Source organism: Oncorhynchus masou, unplaced genomic scaffold, assembly GCF_036934945.1.
Source record: "Oncorhynchus masou masou isolate Uvic2021 unplaced genomic scaffold, UVic_Omas_1.1 unplaced_scaffold_7512, whole genome shotgun sequence".
Classification (NCBI taxonomy): Eukaryota; Metazoa; Chordata; class Actinopteri; order Salmoniformes; family Salmonidae; genus Oncorhynchus; species Oncorhynchus masou.
The window spans coordinates 50-7906 of record NW_027013974.1 but is presented as its reverse complement, the minus strand read 5'-3'; the positions used below and the strand labels follow the sequence as shown (position 1 = coordinate 7906).

General features: G+C 44.9%; 1 pseudogene; it reads right to left on the bottom strand.

The window, feature by feature from the left end:
• Positions 1-3749: 3749 nt before the first annotated feature.
• Positions 3750-6703, bottom strand: LOC135537334 (synaptoporin-like; annotated as a pseudogene).
• Positions 6704-7857: the final 1154 nt, after the last annotated feature.

Below are 7857 nucleotides of genomic sequence, written 5' to 3'. Positions count from 1 at the left end.
CACTTTGAAATAATAAACGTGGCGCTGTCACTGCATGAAAAGAAACTGTTTACAACTTAATAACCTACTAGAAGACATTTCTAAGCAGCGTTTTGCACCGAATGAGACGTGCGACTTTACAAGGCATTTGAAAACAGTATAATGTAGGAACTACTTGGTTGGAGGGAATTTCAGGCCTGGGTACAGAGCGGCAGCAAAAGCACACACATGAAATCTCAAAACACACACGTCTTTAACAAGTCAGAAATCACATTAGGGGCAAATCTTCACTTCCACACAGTCACATTGTCTACCATTGGCATCGATGCATATGACTAATTGCCGATATGAGTCAAAGTTAAGATTCGCCCCTAAGATCGGTTCATTTGTGCAGTGCAACTGCTTTGCATGCAGTCTGGAACGTAGCCGTTGACAGCAGGGAACCCAGTTAGGAAGTCATGGGCCTGACACCTAAACCCTCCTCGGAGTCACCAAGGGGGTTGGCGGACTTGTGAAAGGGCGTCTCCTTAAAGATGAACCAGCAGTTACCACCCCACAATATCAGGTTGAGGAATCCAAAGACCTGCCATAAGAGGGGGACAAAAGCACATATTTTAGACAGGACAACAACAAAAACAAACATGTTTCTTAGTTAAAAACAATCACATTTCTCAATGGCTCCACGTTTCAATTTCTTGAAAATGAATTGAGGGTATATGTAAGAGATGTGGATTCAGGACTGTAACCAGGACTGTAACCTGTAGCCAGGACTGTAGCCAGGACTGTAACCTGTAGCCAGGACTGTAACCTGTAGCCAGGACTGTAACCTGTAGCCAGGACTGTAACCTGTAGCCAGGACTGTAACCTGTAGCCAGGACTGTAACCTGTAGCCAGGACTGTAGCCTGTAGCCAGGACTGTAGCCTGTAGCCAGGACTGTAACCTGTAGCCAGGACTGTAGCCAGGACTGTAGCCTGTAGCCAGGACTGTAACCTGTAGCCAGGACTGTAACCTGTAGCCAGGACTGTAGCCTGTAGCCAGGACTGTAGCCTGTAGCCAGGACTGTAGACTGTAGCCAGGACTGTAGACTGTAGCCAGGACTGTAACCTGTAGCCAGGACTGTAGCCTGTAGCCAGGACTGTAGCCAGGACTGTAACCAGGACTGTAACCTGTAGCCAGGACTGTAGCCTGTAGCCAGGACTGTAACCTGTAGCCAGGACTGTAACCTGTAGCCAGGACTGTAACCTGTAGCCAGGACTGTAACCTGTAGCCAGGACTGTAACCAGGACTATAACCTGTAGCCAGGACTGTAGCCAGGACTGTAACCTGTAGCCAGGACTGTAACCTGTAGCCAGGACTGTAGCCTGTAGCCAGGACTGTAGCCTGTAGCCAGGACTGTAACCTGTAGCCAGGACTGTAACCTGTAGCCAGGACTGTAACCAGGACTGTAACCTGTAGCCAGGACTGTAACCTGTAGCCAGGACTGTAACCTGTAGCCAGGACTGTAACCTGTAGCCAGGACTGTAACCTGTAGCCAGGACTGTAGCCTGTAGCCAGGACTGTAACCTGTAGCCAGGACTGTAACCTGTAGCCAGGACTGTAACCTGTAGCCAGGACTGTAACCAGGACTATAACCTGTAGCCAGGACTGTAACCTGTAGCCAGGACTGTAACCAGGACTATAACCTGTAGCCAGGACTGTAACCTGTAGCCAGGACTGTAGCCTGTAGCCAGGACTGTAGCCTGTAGCCAGGACTGTAACCTGTAGCCAGGACTGTAACCAGGACTGTAACCTGTAGCCAGGACTATAACCTGTAGCCAGGACTGTAACCAGGACTGTAACCTGTAGCCAGGACTGTAGCCTGTAGCCAGGACTGTAGCCTGTAGCCAGGACTGTAACCAGTAGCCAGGACTGTAACCTGTAGCCAGGACTGTAACCTGTAGCCAGGACTGTAACCTGTAGCCAGGACTGTAACCTGTAGCCAGGACTGTAACCTGTAGCCAGGACTGTAGCCTGTAGCCAGGACTGTAGCCTGTAGCCAGGACTGTAGCCTGTAGCCAGGACTGTAGCCTGTAGCCTGTAGCCAGGACTGTAGCCAGGACTGTAGCCTGTAGCCAGGACTGTAACCTGTAGCCAGGACTGTAACCTGTAGCCAGGACTGTAACCTGTAGCCAGGACTGTAACCTGTAGCCAGGACTGTAACCTGTAGCCAGGACTGTAGCCAGGACTGTAGCCAGGACTGTAGCCTGTAGCCAGGACTGTAGCCTGTAGCCAGGACTGTAGCCTGTAGCCAGGACTGTAGCCTGTAGCCAGGACTGTAGCCTGTAGCCAGGACTGTAGCCTGTAGCCAGGACTGTAGCCAGGACTGTAATGGAGGGAAAACGCAATGGAATTCGGTTCTCAAGCAAAAGCTCGGGTTGACATGTAAAACTTGTTTTTGAGTCGAGTTCCCAGAGTGATTTCCCCGATTCCAAGCATGTACAGATAATTCAGGAGTGTACTGTTTTATTAGCTCCCCGGGTACCAAATAATTATTTTTTTCAAAAATAATTGTGTTATTGCATGACACAAGTCAACAATTGTTTCCACAGATTATTTCACTGTATCCTTTAAACATTTGTTGATGACATAACACGTTTGAATAATTTTAACTAAATTAAAAATGTTAGATTCATATGATATTTTGAATGTAAGATCAAGCTGATCAACAAATACTCCCCCCCCCAACAGACTTTTGTTCATATTCATCTAGGGTGCCAATGATTCAGGAGGGCACTATACATAGCCACCATTAACAACACTACAGGTAATGTAGTCTACCCCCAACAGACTTTTGTTCATATTCATCTAGGTGCCAATGATTCAGGAGGGCACTATACATAGCCACCATTAACAACACTACAGGTAATGTAGTCTACCCCAACAGACTTTTGTTCATATTCATCTAGGGTGCCAATGATTCAGGAGGGCACTATACATAGCCACCATTAACAACACTACAGGTAATGTAGTCTACCCCCAACAGACTTTTGTTCATATTCATCTAGGGTGCCAATGATTCAGGAGGGCACTATTACATAGCCACCATTAACAACACTACAGGTAATGTAGTCTACCCCAACAGACTTTTGTTCATATTCATCTAGGGTGCCAATGATTCAGGAGGGCACTATACATAGCCACCATTAACAACACTACAGGTAATGTAGTCTACCCCATTAACAACAGACTTTTGTTCATATTCATCTAGGGTGCCAATGATTCAGGAGGGCACTATACATAGCCACCATTAACAACACTACAGGTAATGTAGTCTACCCCCAACAGACTTTGTTCATATTCATCTAGGGTGCCAATGATTCAGGAGGGCATCATACATAGCCACCATTAACAACACTACAGGTAACGTAGTCTACCCCCAACAGACTTTGTTCATATTCATCTAGGGTGCCAATGATTCAGGGAGGGCAATTATACATAGCCACCATTAACAACACTACAGGGTAATGTAGAGTCCTGCCCCAACAGACTTTGTTCATATTCATCTAGGGTGCCAATATTCAGGAGGGCACTATACATAATACCATTAACAACACTACAGGTAATATAGCCTACCCCAACAGACTTGTTCAGATTATAACCAACCTACCACACAGAGGAGTTGGGTCGTCCCATGTGAGCACTGCTCTAGTGTGCACCTGTTACCGACGATCCTTGCAGGTGGAGATTAAGCCTACCAGGTTGAGGGCTGGTCGCCCACTTCCCACGTCAGTCAGCCTTTACCCCAGGCAGAGAGGAGGACTGAAGCCACAGGAAGGTGAAGGCTGCGGTCAACAGCAGGTCCTGTTGAAGGACACGAGACATTATAAATAAGTATATCAAATGCAGGTTCAAGAGGAAAGTTGGAACATAAAATTAGACAAACAGTATGGAAAGAGCCTGATATAACAACCTCACTTGTTGGTAACACCTGCATCCCACCACCAAATCAAAATAATTAGCCAACACACTTTTTGATTTGACTTGTTATGCATCCGATTGTATGAAACTTGAATTAGTGAAGCAGACAACAGCAAAGATTTGAAAGTATTTGATGTTTGCTTGATTCAGCTTCGATTTTGCACTTTTGGAACTAATATATTGGTTCCATTGTACTGGGAAAACTTTCTCTCCTTAAGTACCCATCACACGCAGACGTCAAGTGTCTATAGCTATTTCGTGCCACTGCTCAAGCTCTTTAGCCTTGTTGGGTTCTGAGAATATTAAATAAACTTATTCATGTTACTGAGGGAGAGAGGGTAATGTATAAAGTTTACATTATGTCAGGATATGTTATTGTTAGCCATCAGGGATCCTCTTGGAGGAGAAAGAGACACAGTCTGGTACCAATCACCATGACAGCCTTGAGTTGGGGAGGAGTGAGCACTTTGGGGTAGAGGTCTGGTTAGATGAAGTGAGGAAGAACAGATATCACTAAGGTTCTGTCTAGCAACAGAGATGCATTGGCTGTTCAGATGTGTAGGAGGAGACTCAGCCTAGGAGAAAGGGTTTAAATATCAGTGCTTCTACAGATGTGTAGGAGGAGACTCAGCCTAGGAGAAAGGGTTTAAATATCAGTGCTTCTACAGATGTGTAGGAGGAGACTCAGCCTAGGAGAAAGGGTTTAAATATCAGTGCTTGTACAGATGTGTAGGAGGAGACTCAGCATAGGAGAAAGGGTTTAAATATCAGTGCTTCTACAGATGTGTAGGAGGAGACTCAGCCTAGGAGAAAGGGTTTAAATATCAGTGCTTCTACAGATGTGTAGGAGGAGACTCAGCCTAGGAGAAAGGGTTTAAATATCAGTGCTTGTACAGATGTGTAGGAGGAGACTCAGCCTAGGAGAAAGGGTTTAAATATCAGTGCTTGTACAGATGTGTAGGAGGAGACTCAGCCTAGGAGAAAGGGTTTAAATATCAGTGCTTCTACAGATGTGTAGGAAGAGACTCAGCCTAGGAGAAAGGGTTTAAATATCAGTGCTTGTACAGATGTGTAGGAGACTCAGCCTAGGAGAAAGGGTTTAAATATCAGTGCTTGTACAGATGTGTAGGAGGAGACTCAGCATAGGAGAAAGGGTTTAAATATCAGTGCTTCTACAGATGTGTAGGAGGAGACTCAGCCTAGGAGAAAGGGTTTAAATATCAGTGCTTCTACAGATGTGTAGGAGACTCAGCCTAGGAGAAATGGTTTAAATATCAGTGCTTGTACAGATGTGTAGGAGGAGACTCAGCCTAGGAGAAAGGGTTTAAATATCAGTGCTTCTACAGATGTGTAGGAGGAGACTCAGCCTAGGAGAAAGGGTTTAAATATCAGTGCTTCTACAGATGTGTAGGAGGAGACTCAGCCTAGGAGAAAGGGTTTAAATATCAGTGCTTCTACAGATGTGTAGGAGGAGACAGCCTAGGAGAAAGGGTTTAAATATCAATGCTTGTACAGATGTGTAGGAGGAGACTCAGCCTAGGAGAAAGGGTTTAAATATCAGTGCTTATACAGATGTGTAGGAGGAGACTCAGCCTAGGAGAAAGGGTTTAAATATCAGTGCTTATACAGATGTGTAGGAGGAGACTCAGCCTCGGAGAAAGGGTTTAAATATCAGTGTTTGTGTGAACAAATGTCTTTGTCTAATGCAGCTGTATTGATCTCTGGGAAGAATAAACTTGCTTTGAGCTTTCATAGGGTCGGTCGAGTTTTAACTCAGAATTAAAACCCAACAGCTATTCCAAGTCATTCTATAGACTGGGATCTCCTAACATCAACACCTTCCATTGAACACTACAAAGAGCATGAACAGAATAATTCCCAGTTAACTCACCACAATGGGGCCGCGGGTGGTCCGCCTGTAGACGTGCTGGTAGCCCAGGTAGATCACCAGGCTGGCGGTGCTGTAGAGGAAGGCAAACACCCCGATACAGACGTAGAACTCGGCTGAGGAGGAGTGGTCGCCGGTCAGATAGAGCTGGATAGTACTAGAGTCGTTGTTACAGGAGGGGACGATGTATGGATGGGTCATCAGCCTGTGAGAACAGAGATATGTAGAGAGAGAGGGTGGTGTTCAGTAAGGAGAAAAAGTGAAACAGGGATGTACTACCAGAAACTGTCCAATAAGAACCCATGATCTTTTGAGTGTAGTCACATGTAGTATTAGGGTCATGTTCGGTAGGTTTACGTACGTTTAGGAAATGTTTTATGTCGGAGGAAAAACAGCGAGATACTCGGCTGAGCTTGTCCAGTAAAGATACAGATTTTCATGTTTTGTTGCTAAAAACATTTTGATTCAGTGTGCCCGATGAACAACGCCACCAAATTATAACAAGCCACTTTGTAATTATTATTATTATTATTTTTTTTTACATTTTAACTTTATTTAACTAGGCAAGTCAGTTAAGAACAAATTCTTATTTTCAATGACGGCTTGTCAGATTTCTACCTTGTCAGCTCGGGGGTTTGAACTTGTAACCTTCTGGTTACTAGTCCAACGCTCTAACCACTAGGCTACCCTGCCGCCCCTTTGAACAGAAACATCACACAGCCATACAATTCATCCGTTTACTCCTGTTCTGCTTACCTGAACGGGTAGTTAAAGACAGCAGTGATTTCTTGGCTGGTGCTGAGACCCTGGCACTGCACATTGATGCTCGTAGCGCCGGCATAACCCGCCGCAGTAGCGAAGGCAAATATGGAGAAGATCTGCAGACAGACAAAGCCAAATAAGGACATGACACAATGAAATTAAAGAAACAGTTGACAGCTTATAATATATACATCCAGTTATAAGCTGTCAGCTGTTTCTTTAATTTCATACACACACACACCTCTTTCTGAAATGACATTCAGTCCAAACAGTGCAGATTAGGAGCATGTGACTATGCTAACCCTACCAAACAGTGCAGATTAGAGCATGTGACTATGCTAACCCTACCAAACGGTGCAGATTAGAGCATGTGACCATGCTAACCCTACCAAACAGTGCAGATTAGAGCATGTGACTATGCTAACCCTACCAAACAGTGCAGATTAGAGCATGTGACTATGCACTAACCCTACCAAACAGTGCAGATTAGAGCATGTGACTATGCTAACCCTACCAAACAGTGCAGATTAGAGCATGTGACTATGCTAACCCTACCAAACAGTGCAGATTAGAGCATGTGACTATGCTAACCCTACCAAACAGTGCAGATTAGAGCATGTGACTATGCTAACCCTACCAAACAGTGCAGATTAGAGCATGTGACTAATGACCCTACCAAGCAAAAAAAGGCAGTAACTGCTCATTTGGTCAAAAATGTGTTAATGTCATTTGCTACATTGAGGACAATCATGTGGACAAGTATCCTGCCTCTATTGTATTGTGTTTTGGATTAAAATGGGAGTCATGTTTACAGTAACTGTATAAAGTTACTGTGATACCAAAGTAAATAAAAGCCATTCCACCCCCTCACCCTCCGTTCCACCCTATGAGCAGTTTGTGTATTTGTGCTTGGTAGGGCATTAGAGTATCCCTGTGCTATAACTAAGGGCAGTTTGTGTATTTGTTGCTTGGTAGGGCAGTAGGGTACCCTGTGCTATAACTAAGGGCAGTTTGTGTATTTTTGCTTGGTGGTGCAGTAGGGTACCCTGTGCTATAACTAAGGGCAGTTTGTGTATTTGTGCTTGGTAGGGCAGTAGGGTACCCTGTGCTATAACTAAGGGCAGTTTGTGTATTTTTGCTTGGTAGGGCAGTAGGGTACCCTGTGCTATAACTAAGGGCAGTTTGTGTATTTTTGCTTGGTAGGGCAGTAGGGTACCCTGTGCTATAACTAAGGGCAGTTTGTGTATTTTTGCTTGGTAGGGCAGTAGGG